Source organism: Pseudophryne corroboree, chromosome 1 (assembly GCF_028390025.1).
Source record: "Pseudophryne corroboree isolate aPseCor3 chromosome 1, aPseCor3.hap2, whole genome shotgun sequence".
Taxonomy (NCBI): Eukaryota; Metazoa; Chordata; class Amphibia; order Anura; family Myobatrachidae; genus Pseudophryne; species Pseudophryne corroboree.
This window is the reverse complement of record NC_086444.1, coordinates 319,132,212-319,144,813: the sequence shown is the minus strand read 5'-3', so window position 1 is coordinate 319,144,813 and position 12,602 is coordinate 319,132,212. Positions and strand designations below refer to the sequence as shown.

General features: G+C 44.6%; 1 protein-coding gene across 13 annotated transcripts in view; it reads left to right on the top strand.

Moving 5' to 3' along the window:
* Nucleotides 1-12,602, top strand: part of NCOR2 (nuclear receptor corepressor 2) — a 713,121-nt gene that overhangs the window by 270,924 nt on the left and 429,595 nt on the right. The gene's annotated exons all lie outside the window — the stretch shown is intronic.

Sequence of the window (12,602 nt, the reverse complement as noted above, 5' to 3'; positions counted from 1 at the left end):
ATGAAGGACTTTTAGCAATACCTAGAATCTCCCTTAATTCATCTGGGGGTCGAGCATTTAGTCATGCGGCTCTGACTATGGAACTCAATTATCCGCACAGTGCTAGAGGCTCCAACTATTGAATCCTTCAAAAGTAGACTCAAGACTTTCCTGTTTACTCAAGCATTACCATAATGTCCCTTTTAGTATCTTTATGCTTCTGTATTTTATGAAAAGCTGTTCTGTACTTCATTATTTTCTGTACTATATTATGCTATGTATCTGTTAAGCGCCTTGAGACCTATTGGAGAAAGAGAGCTATATAAATAAAATTATTATTATTATCTATAAGAAATAGAAATACACAATTGCTTTGTGGTAGAAGCAACAGTGATTTCTTTTAGCTTTGGTATTTAAAAGCCTGTTGAAGAGAAAATGTAAATAAGGGATGAACCACTTTTATTGGCTGAAGAGTAGTTCATGCCTGTTCCAGTAGGGCAGAGAGATGGACCAGTGATTTGTATACCTCACATTAGGTGCTGTAAGACTACGCTGTGTGATTTGACCAGTGGTTGTGGAGGGGTTAAGGGAAAGGTGTCATTTATGATAACTCTGTATTATCATTACATTATCTTCTGGGAAGCACAAATCTGTTTCCATTTAAATGTTTTTATTTTTCCACTGTGGATGGTACAGAGATAGTTGGAATTCTGTGCAGGTTCTGCTGTGGGATAAGGACTTGAGGAAAACCAGCAGGCCTCTTCTCTGTTTAATTTGGATAGTGGCCAAAGTGGAGGGAGCTCACCATGTTTTATTACATATTATTAACCTTGTCAGCACCAGGAGGGTCTTGTATCAGGATCATGTCATATGTTCATTGGCTTTTCCTTAAAGCATTATTTTTGGCTAGTTTATGATTTAATTGAAGTTCTGTTAAAGAAACTTCCTGGATACCTCATACTGGGATATTCTACTCCCTGGGGCCACTGTGCAATTGGACAGTTTTCTATCCTCTTCATGAAGCTGTGGCATCACGGTTAAAAATGTTTATCCCTGGGACAGTTTTACTCCCACAAATAAATGAATGTCTGTGTGTGTGTGTGTGTGTGTGTGTGTGTGTGTGTGTTTATGTATATATATGTGTATATGTATGTGTGTATATATATACATATTTGGGATTGAAGTTTCATCTATTTCTACGGTAATAGCATTTTATCTGTAAACTTTACTTGAAGAGATGTCTTGGGAAGTCTTTGTGCAAGCCTTTGTTGTGGTGGCACAGCTAGGAACTAGATTGATATCCTGTGGTCTGCTTGGAGTTTATCCAGCATTGTCCCTGCTCGTTGCTTCTCCGTAAAGCTCTGTTATGGGAACACTAATCTGTTGCTGGGATTAACATCTCAGAGTTTCCAGTGGGCTGGGCCTCCCCGTTATTCATGAAACTGGCTGCGACTTGTATTGACCTTGGCAGAGATCCCAGTTGGCTAGGAGGTAAAATGGCACTAGTATAATCCTTCACTGCATACCCTGGGAGGGGAGCGCTGAGCAGGCAGTAACTGTGCTTTAGGCTGAAGCACTGTGTCAGAATGTGTAGGAGTTAAACCAGTCAATCAACAAAAGCTGGAAATAACGCCTAGCGGGCGGAAATGAAGCCACGTCTGTGTTATGTCAATTTTGGATCATTTGAAAAAGAAACATGAGATAACAAATAAGTGGTTTACTGGCTGCAGATGGTGTCTTCCAGGAAAATCAAAACTCAGATCTGGGACAGCAGACAAAACTTTAGCGGTTTATTTACCTGCTTGACATTCATGTATCATTCATCTAATTCACTGTCTCAGTAAGCAGGATTCTAGATGTGGAGTGGGAAATGGGAATAATTTATAGATGCTATATGTGCTTGTCTGCTATAGAGTAGGGTTGATGAATTTTGACTTCAGCTTACTTTCCACTATGACTCTCACTAGACAGCAATGTATTATGGGGATTTTCAGTCAGCAGCCAGGGAGCCACAGGATGCCTGATGTAAATAATGTAAATAGCTGTTGTAATCCACTGTGAATCAGAGCTGGTAAATCTGGAAATATGTTTTATGCTCCGTTTGCAGTTTCACACCCTCCATTCTCATGCATTTAGGCATTCTCTGAGCTGTACATTATCTGTGCTGTAAATAAAATTGTAAATATACTCTTTGTTTTTGATATTATGCTGTCGGGACAATCCAGTTACTGTACCTGTGAAGAGACCTCGGCATTTCCTCCCCAATATTCCACTTATATTGTTTTACAGGCTATCCAATTTGGTAGTCTGTAAAAAAAAAAAAAAATATATATATATATATATATATATATATATATATTTATATATTTTTTTTTTTTCTTCTTTCTTTCTTTCTTTCTTTCTTTATTTTTTTCTTTTCTTCCGAAAACACAAAGGTTCAATGAAACCTGTGTATCTTCGGTAGAAGCAGCCAAGTTTTCGGATGAAAACAGGGCTGTTTCAAGGGAATTTGGCTTCGCCTGCCTGGGGCAGGTAAAGTGAAATCTCTGATAAGCTCGTGCCATTTTTTGGGCTAATAGGGTAGCCCCCGATGAAACAATTAGCCGCGGTAATTAACCGTGGCTAAATATATACCCCCACCCATTGTGTGGTGTCTTTGAACCTGTTATGAGGGACCCCATGTACAGGCTGTAATTTAGGTTTGGAGTCAATATGTTTGACATTTTTACACACAGGGGCTAATTCAGGTTGGAAGCAAATTGCGTCCTGCGCATGTGCGGGGGCCCACAGAAAATGCGATCGCCTCCGCCTGTCAATCAGGTAGAGGAGGTCGCGGGGCGCGGGGACGGGCAACACTCCATTTCCAGGGAGGAGACGGATCGTTGCATGGGCGGTGCAGCGCGAACGGGGGCGTGTTGTGTGCGTGATCACAACGACTGCGTGACGTCACATGCAGCCGCAGTGATCAGGGAGAAGGCGTGCCAGCAGGAGGTTCCCAGTATTTCTGCTAACAAGCAGAGATTCTGATCACTAACAATTTCTGCTTGTTGAAGGGGGGGTGGGGAGGCTCCGGTCAGCATGCTGGGTGGTGCCCCTGCAAGCTAGGAAAAGGCAGAATTTGCTATTCTTATGAATTACCCCTAGAGATCGCAAATTATAGGACCAACGAGGGATTACAGTACAGTCAAATCTGTTAGTGTGCTCATACTCTTTGGCTCTTCTAACTGTACAGTATATAAAACTAGACAAATAAGTCAACCTACATTAAGCAAAAAAGTAAGTAAAATAAATTGAAGGGAGGTGGGTGCCAACGAAAGGAAGCTGGAGGCAGTTTTCATGGGTTAGGTGTGATATACCTTCATTGACCATCCCAACTGTCACATTACCGGTAGCGGAATCCCAACAATCAGAATCTGCCAAATTTTGGTGTGTATTCTAACCCTAACCGTCCCCCATCGACAGCTTAACCCTAACCTGAGCCTTATACTCCCTGACGTGATCTGTCTGGATTTTGACCGTCTGGATTCCCCAGCCAGTATTGTAACCTTCTGGATCCTGTTTACATCTCCAATATAAAAAGATACTGGTATTGCAATGGACCAAAGAGTGGTATTAACAGTTCGGTCAAGATGTACTGTGTTTCCCTTGCAAGGGGTGATTTTTGTATATAAATATAAAGGGATCGCTAGAGATAGATATTAAAAATAATAGTGACGGTGCTAGTAACTGACAATCAAATAGAACTAATTTTGTAACCTAGAGGTAACTCCCTCAGGAACAAAACCCTCCCCAGTCAGATGGCTTCCTCTATACAGGCTCCTGCAGTTGTGCCAAACAGCCCCTCTTGGCGTGCCAGGGCCCATGCTCACTTTGAGCTTCTTTTTTGACAAAAATGCGTCTCAGCCACTGGAGACTGTGATGATTAAAATTATATGTGACACTTGTATATATGTGTGCAGCTGAGTCTGTATACTAGCACAACGGAACAAGGCATGGATAAAAGCCACTGCATTGTAGCAATTCTGATGCAAATTCAGAGACTCAGCCGCACGCAAATATTCAAGTGTCCCATACCAAATTCAGCACAGTCTCCTGGTGCATCGTGGTTGCATCGCAGTGTGACTAAGATGCCCAACACTTGCAGAGTTTCACAGGACCTGGCAGATCGCTTCTGCAAGGCACTTGCACTGCATTGTATATTAAAGCTAGATGTATGAGGACGTATCTGTAATACCGTCTAAAAAAGTCTCAATAGTAACTTACTGCGTGCCGATAAACAAAACAGAGTTTACTTGATTTACTGGTTCATAAGGCCAAATATATGGGAGGTATAAAGAGAACTATCTAGTATAATATGTTTACACAATTTAACACAAAAATTCCAAAAAATGTGTGTACAATATTGCTTAAATGAATTCAAATGGCTTCACTTCTAACCAATTCTGTTCTAAGTCCCAGTGACTTTATTCCTTCTATACAATTCTAGACTTCATCAAGGAAATCACGCCATGATGAAGCCCAGAACTGAATAAGGTTGAAAGGCATTGACACCTTTCCACCTCTCTGACTGCCTTTGGGATATATATATATATATATATATATATATATATATGTGTGTGTGTGTGTAAGTATGTATGTGTATATATATATATATATATATATATATATATATATATATTTCTCTGACGTCCTAGTGGATGCTGGGAACTCCGTAAGGACCATGGGGAACAGACGGGCTCCGCAGGAGACTGGGCACTCTAAAAGAAAGATTAGGTACTATCTGGTGTGCACTGGCTCCTCCCACTATGACCCTCCTCCAGACCTCAGTTAGATTTCTGTGCCCGGCCGAGGTGGATGCACACTAGGGGCTCTCCTGAGCTCCTAGAAAGAAAGTTTATTTTAGGTTTTTTATTTTACAGTGAGACCTGCTGGCAACAGGCTCACTGCATCGAGGGACTAAGGGGAGAAGAAGCGAACCTACCTGCTTGCAGCTAGCTTGGGCTTCTTAGGCTACTGGACACCATTAGCTCCAGAGGGATCGACCGCATGGAACTGGCCTTGGTGTTCGTTCCCGGAGCCGCGCCGCCGTCCCCCTTACAGAGCCAGAAGCAAGAAGAGGTCCGGAAAATCGGCGGCAGAAGACTTCGGTCTTCACCAAGGTAGCGCACAGCACTGCAGCTGTGCGCCATTGCTCCTCATGCACACTTCACACTCCGGTCACTGAGGGTGCAGGGCGCTGGGGGGGGGGCGCCCTGAGGGCAATATATGACACCTTGGCTGGCAAATCTACATCATATATAGTCCTAGAGGCTATATAGATGTAAAATTACCCCTGCCAGTATTCCAGAAAAAGCGGGAGAAAGTCAGTTGAAAAAGGGGCGGGGCTTCTCCCTCAGCACACTGGCGCCATTTTATCTTCACAGTGCAGCTGGAAGACAGCTCCCCAGGCTCTCCCCTGTAGTTTTCAGGCTCAAAGGGTTAAAAAGAGAGGGGGGGCACAAAATTTAGGCGCAATATTGTATATACAAGCAGCTATTGGGAAAAATTCACTCAATATAGTGTTAATCCCAAAATTATATAGCGCTCTGGTGTGTGCTGGCATACTCTCTCTCTGTTTCCCCAAAGGGCTGTGTGGGGTCCTGTCCTCAGTCAGAGCATTCCCTGTGTGTGTGTGCGGTGTGTCGGTACGGCTGTGTCGACACGTTTGATGAGGAGGCTTATGTGATGGCAGAGCAGATGCCGATAAATGTGATGTCGCCCCCTGTGGGGCCGACACCAGAGTGGATGGATAGGTGGAAGGTATAAACCGACAGTGTCAACTCCTTACATAAAAGGCTGGATGACATAACAGCTGTGGGACAGCCGGCTTCTCAGCCCGCGCCTGCCCAGGCGTCTCAAAGGCCATCAGGGGCTCAAAAACGCCCGCTCCCTCAGATGGCAGACACCGATGTCGACACGGAGTCTGACTCCAGTGTCGACAAGGTTGAGACATATACACAATCCACTAGGAACATCCGTTACATGATCCCGGCAATAAAAAAATGTGTTACACATTTCTGACATTAACCCAAGTACCACTAAAAAAGGGTTTTATGTTTGGGGAGAAAAAGCAGGCAGTGTTTTGTTCCCCCATCAAATGAGTGAATGAAGTGTGAAAAAGCGTGGGTTCCCCCGATAAGAAACTGGTAATTTCTAAAAAGTTACTGATGGCGTACCCTTTCCCGCCAGAGGATAAGTTACGCTGGGAGATATCCCCTAGGGTGGATAAGGCGCTCACACGTTTGTCAAAAAAGGTGGCACTGCCGTCTTAGGATACGGCCACTTTGAAGGTACCTCCTGATAAAAAGCAGGAGGCTATCCTGAAGTCTGTATTTACACACTCAGGTACTAGACTGAGACCTGCAGATAGTGCTGCTGCAGCGTGGTCTGTAACCCTGTCAAACAGGGATACTATTTTGCGAACATAAGACGTCGTCTTATATATGAGGGATGCACAGAGGGATATTTTGCCGGCTGGCAGCCAGAATTAATGCAATGTCCATTCTGTCAGGAGGGTATTAGAGACCCGACACTGGACAGGTGATGCTGACTTTAAAAGGCACATAGAGCCTTATAAGGGTGAGGAATTGTTTGGGGATGGTCTCTGGGACCTCGTATCCACAGCAACAGCTGGGAAGAAAATTTTTTACCTCAGGTTTCCTCACAGCCTAAGAAAGCACTGTATTATCAGGTACAGTCCTTTCGGCTTCAGAAAAGCAAGCTGGTCAAAGGTGCTTCCTTTCTGCATAGAGACAAGGGAAGAGGGAAAAAGCTGCACCAGTCAGCCAGTTCCCAGAATCAAAATTCTTCCCCCGCTTCCTCTGAGTCCACCGCATGACGTGGGGGCTCCACAGGCGTAGCCAGGTACGGTGGGGGGCCGCCTCAAAAATTTCAGCGATCAGTGGGCTCGCTCACAGGTGGATCCCTGGATCCTTCAAGTAGTATCTCAGGGGTACAAGCTGGAATTCGAGGCGTCTCCCCCCCGCCGTTTCCTCAAATCTGCCTTGCTGACAACTCCCTCAGGCAGGGAGGCTGTGCTAGAGGCAATTCACAAGCTGTATTCCCAGCAGGTGATAGTCAAGGTGCCCCTACTTCAACAAGGACGGGGTTACTATTCCACACTGTTTGTGGTACCGAAACCGGACGGTTCGGTGAGACCCATTTTAAATTTGAAATCCTTGAACACATACGTAAAAAAATTCAAGTTCAAGATGGAATCGCTCAGGGCGGTTATTGCAAGCCTGGAGGAGGGGGATTACATGGTATCCCTGGACATCAAGGATGCTTACCTACATGTCCCCATTTACCATCCTCACCAGGAGTACCTCAGATTTGTGGTACAGGATTGCCATTACCAATTCCAAACACTGCCGTTTGGACTGTCCACGGCACCGAGGGTCTTTACCAAGGTAATGGCAGAAATGATGATACTCCTTCGAAAAAAGGGAGTTTTAATTATCTCGTACTTGGACGATCTCCTTATAAAGGCGAGGTCCAAGGAGCAGTTGTTGGTCGGAGTAGCACTATCTCGGGAAGTGCTACAACAGCACGGATGGATTCTATACATTCCAAAGTCACAGCTTGTTCCTACCACACGCCTACTGTTCCTGGGGATGGTTCTGGACACAGAACAGAAAAAAGTGTTTCTCCCGCAGGAGAAAGCCAAGGAGCTGTCATCTCTAGTCAGAGACCTCCTGAAACCAAAACAGGTATCGGTGCATCACTGCACACGAGTCCTGGGAAAAATGGTAGCTTCTTACGAAGCAAAATTCCATTCGGCAGGTTCCATGCAAGAACCTTTCAGTGGGACCTCTTGGACAAGTGGTCGGGATCGCATCTTCAGATGCATCGGCTGATACCCTGGTCCTTGGAGACAGGGTTATCTCTACTGTGGTGGCTGCAGAGTGCTCATCTTCAAGAGGGCCGCAGATTCGGCATACAGGACTGGGTCCTGGTAACCACGGATGCCAGCCTTCGAGGCTGGGGGGCAGTCACACGGGGAAGAAATTTCCAAGTACTTTGGTCAAGTCAGGAGTCGTCCCTACACATAAATATTTTGGAACTGAGGGCCATTTACAATGCCCTAAGTTTGGCAAGGCCTCTGCTTCAAAACCAGCCGGTACTGATCCAATCAGACAACATCACGGCAGTCGCCCATGTAAACCGACAGGGCGGCACAAGAAGCAAGATGGCGATGGCAGAAGCCACAAGGATTCTCCGATGGGAGGAAAATCACGTCTTAGCACTGTCAGCAGTGTTCATTCCGGGAGTGGACAACTGGGAAGCAGACTTCCTCAGCAGACACGACCTACACCCGGGAGAGTGAGGACTTCATCCAGAAGTCTTCCAACTGTTGGTAAACCGTTGGGAAAGGCCACAGGTGGACATGATGGCGTCCCGCCTAAACAAAAAACTAGATATTGCGCCAAGTCAAGGGACCCTCAGGCAATATCTGTGGACGCTCTAGTGACACCGTGGGTGTACCAGTCGGTTTATGTATTCCCTCCTCTGCCTCTCATACCAAAGGTACTGAGAATAATAAGAAAACGAGGAGTAAGAACGATACTCGTGGTTCCGGATGGGCCAAGAAGAGCTTGGTACCCAGAACTTCAAGAAATGATATCAGAGGACCCATGGCCTCTACCGCTCAGACAGGATCTGCTACAGCAGGGGCCCTGTCTGTTCCAAGACTTACCGTGGCTGCGTTTGACGGCATGGCGGTTGAATTCCGGATCCTAAAGGAAAAGGGCCTTCCGGAAGAAGTCATTCCTACGCTGATAAAAGCCAGGAAAGAAGTAACCGCAAACCATTATCACCGTATTTGGCGAAAATATGTTGCGTGGTGTGAGGCCAGGAAGGCCCCAACAGAGGAATTTCAGCTGGGTCGTTTTCTGCACTTCCTACAGTCAGGGGTGACTATGGGCCTAAAATTGGGTTCCATTAAGGTCCAGATTTCGGCTCTGTCGATTTTCTTCCAGAAAGAACTGGCTTCACTGCCTGGAGTTCAGACATTTGTAAAGGGAGTGCTACATATTCAGCCCCCTTTTGTGGCACCTTGGGATCTCAACGTGGTGTTGAGTTTCTTAAAATCACATTGGTTTGAGCCACTTAAAACTGTGGATTTGAAATATCTCACGTGGAAAGTGGTCATGTTATTGGCCTTGGCTTCGGCCAGGCGTGTGTCAGAATTGGCGGCTTTGTCATGTAAAAGCCCTTATCTGATTTTCCATATGGATAGGGCAGAATTGAGGACTCGTCCCCAGTTTCTCCCTAAGGTGGTATCAGCTTTTCACTTGAACCAACCTATTGTAGTGCCTGCGGCTACTAGGGACTTGGAAGATTCCAAGTTACTGGACGTAGTCAGGGCCTTAAAAATTTATATTTCCAGGACGGCTGGAGTCAGGAAAACTGACTCGCTTTTTATCCTGTAGGCACCCAACAAAATAGGTGCTCCTGCTTCTAAGCAGACTATTGCTCGCTGAATTTGTAGCACAATTCAGCTGGAGCATTCTGCGGCTGGATTGCCGCATCCTAAATCAGTAAAAGCCCATTCCACGAGGAAAGTGGGCTCATCTTGGGCGGCTGCCCGAGGGGTCTCGGCTTTACAATTTTGCCGAGCTGCAACTTGGTCAGGGGCAAACACGTTTGCAAAATTCTACAAAATTGATACCCTGGCTGAGGAGGACCTTGAGTTCTCTCATTCGGTGCTGCAGAGTCATCCGCACTCTCCTGCCCGTTTGGGAGCTTTGGTATAATCCCCATGGTCCCAGCAGTTCCCAGGAGTTCCCAGCATCCACTAGGACGTCAGAGAAAATAAGATTTTACTCACCGGTAAATCTATTTCTCGTAGTCCGTAGTGGATGCTGGGCGCCCATCCCAAGTGCGGATTGTCTGCAATACTTGTATGTAGTTATTGCCTAACTAAGGGTTATTTTGAGCCATCTGTTGAGAGGCTCAGTTATATTTCATACTGTTAACTGGGTGTAGTATCACGAGTTATACGGTGTGATTGGTGTGGCTGGTATGAGTCTTACCCGGGATTCAAAATCCTTCCTTATTGTGTCAGCTCTTCCGGGCACAGTATCCTAACTGAGGTCTGGAGGAGGGTCATAGTGGGAGGAGCCAGTGCACACCAGATAGTACCTAATCTTTCTTTTAAAGTGCGCAGTCTCCTGCGGAGCCCGTCTGTTCCCCATGGTCCTTACGGAGTTCCCAGCATCCACTACGGACTACGAGAAATAGATTTACCGGTGAGTAAAATCTTATTATATATATATATAATATAATTACTAAATTTATAAATATATAATTTATAAATATAAAATTATTACTATTTTTTTCCTCCTAGTTGAATAAACTAGGTAAACATATTACACTATATAGGTCTCTTTATTCATTCCCCCATATACTGTATTTGGAGTTATGAGCCAGATTGAATATGAGAAAAATGGATTATCATAACTATATTGATGTGCAGAAAATCAAGACACACTCTGGACCGCTGCTCACTGGTTTGAAGTGTGGATTATATGCCTATTGGGAATCACTCATGAACTTTTTCTTTGAAGCAAGTTTCCTTTGATGAGTACTATTTATTTTTATTCTTGGTATGCAGATACCCATAAATTACTATTAGGACATTTTAGACAGTACTACACTAGAATATTTGTCATGTACCCGGATATGTGAGGATTATTTCTGGGGACTGTCCAAGGACAAATGGAGTCACAGGGGGAGATGTACTAAGCAGTGATAAAAGAGGAGAAGTGAGCCAGATGGAAAGGCAACCAATCAGCATTGACGTAACATGTATAATATGCATACTATAAAAATATAATCGCAGAACATAAAAGTTGGGCGGTATGGTTTGCATATTCATGCACATGCCCAGTGTCTGCTGTACAAGGATGTGATTCTCCTTGTAATATATATATATATATATATATATATAGGTATATATGTGTGTGTATATATATATATATATATATATATATATATATATATATATATAAAATCTGTATATCTCAAAACAAACACAAAAAATATCCAAACGAGTACATAATGAGGTAGACCAGCAAACCACCTTGTAAAGTGCAAACCAGCAATATTTTAATGCATCAAGAGGCAGTAATCCTATATGTTAGCAGTATCAGGCAAAAAAACCCTTTACATTAGCAGCATAGTAGCAATCCATTCAAGGACATCATATTGTAAGCATTTTGGACTCGCATGTTATGTGTAACGCGACTTGTACCGCACAGAGAAAAGATATGAGGACACATCTGTAGGTAATACATTTCATCTAGCTAATACACACCTTTGATGTATGTCAAAGGTAGGACTGACCTACCCTAAACTGTTTTGCACGGCTCAACCTGGAAACCTCAGACACAGACCCCGTTACTTATCTGTCCAGCTCAGTCGGGTCTCCTACGTTATGCGCTGATCACTGTTGTGGCTGCTACAGACGTCTCACCATCTGCTTTTGGGGTCAGTCTGGGGAGCCAGTCCATGTGTTCTCCATGCAGGAGTTCCCTCCAGCAGCAGTCTAAGGGTGCACAGCCATCTTGCAGTAAGTCAGCTCACCACTGCACTGCCAATGGGATCATAGTTCCTGACTCCCTAAAGGTCTCAGCCAATCTGCTCCCAGCAGTCCCTATAAAGGGACTTGCCAGTGCAATATCTCTCATTGCTCTCAGCGTGAGCAGAAGCCCTGTGCTTCACAGTGTGCTCTCATTGGGTCTTACACTGCGGATTGTTGTTTCAGTGAGTCTACGCTAAGAATCACCGCTGCCAACTCTGTGTTCAGCCACAGAATCGCTGGTCCCAGCTCAACATTCGAACCACCGGAACCACACCATTGTTCAGCAACAGAACCGCTGGTCCCAGCTGAGGATCCAACACCACCGGTACCAGCCCTATGTCCAGCAACAGAACCGATTGTCACAGGCCAGCGTTCAGAATTATCGGCACCATCAGTCCTATTGGCCTGTACCATCATATCCAGCGCTGTGTCCATTCCTCGAGTGTTCAGATCTAGGCCCCACCGGATCTTAACAGTTTCTTTCTAGTATAACCACTTACTCACCTGCGGCTCAGCAGCCCTTCTACATTCTCACTCGTGTAATCCTCAGAACTCTCAAGTGTACCGACAGTATTTTAAGAGAAGAGAATCAAGGTCCACAGATAACTAAATTTCTCTGCCTAGACCTTTATAATAATGCTCTCTGTTTACCAAATACACGTTACCTTTGTATAGGTATCCTAACAGGAAGCATGTATATGTGCGTGATGACTGTATATTTACCCAGTTATGTGTTCACATATGTCCCACTTTGTGCAGGCCAAGGGTAGAAAGGGCTGTTTGTCCTTAGATAAGTGGTAGATAGAGAGCTGTTTGTTTTCTCTTTTTATTACTGGAGAATTGTCAGGGTGATGACTTTGCTGATCTCCATGTCTTATACACTCATTACACAGTTACTCTTATTAATCAAATCACTGTGTACTGTATCTGTACTATTAACTACAGGTATTGATTTACTGTGAAATAATATACAGTATATAAAATATTGTGTGGCACTATC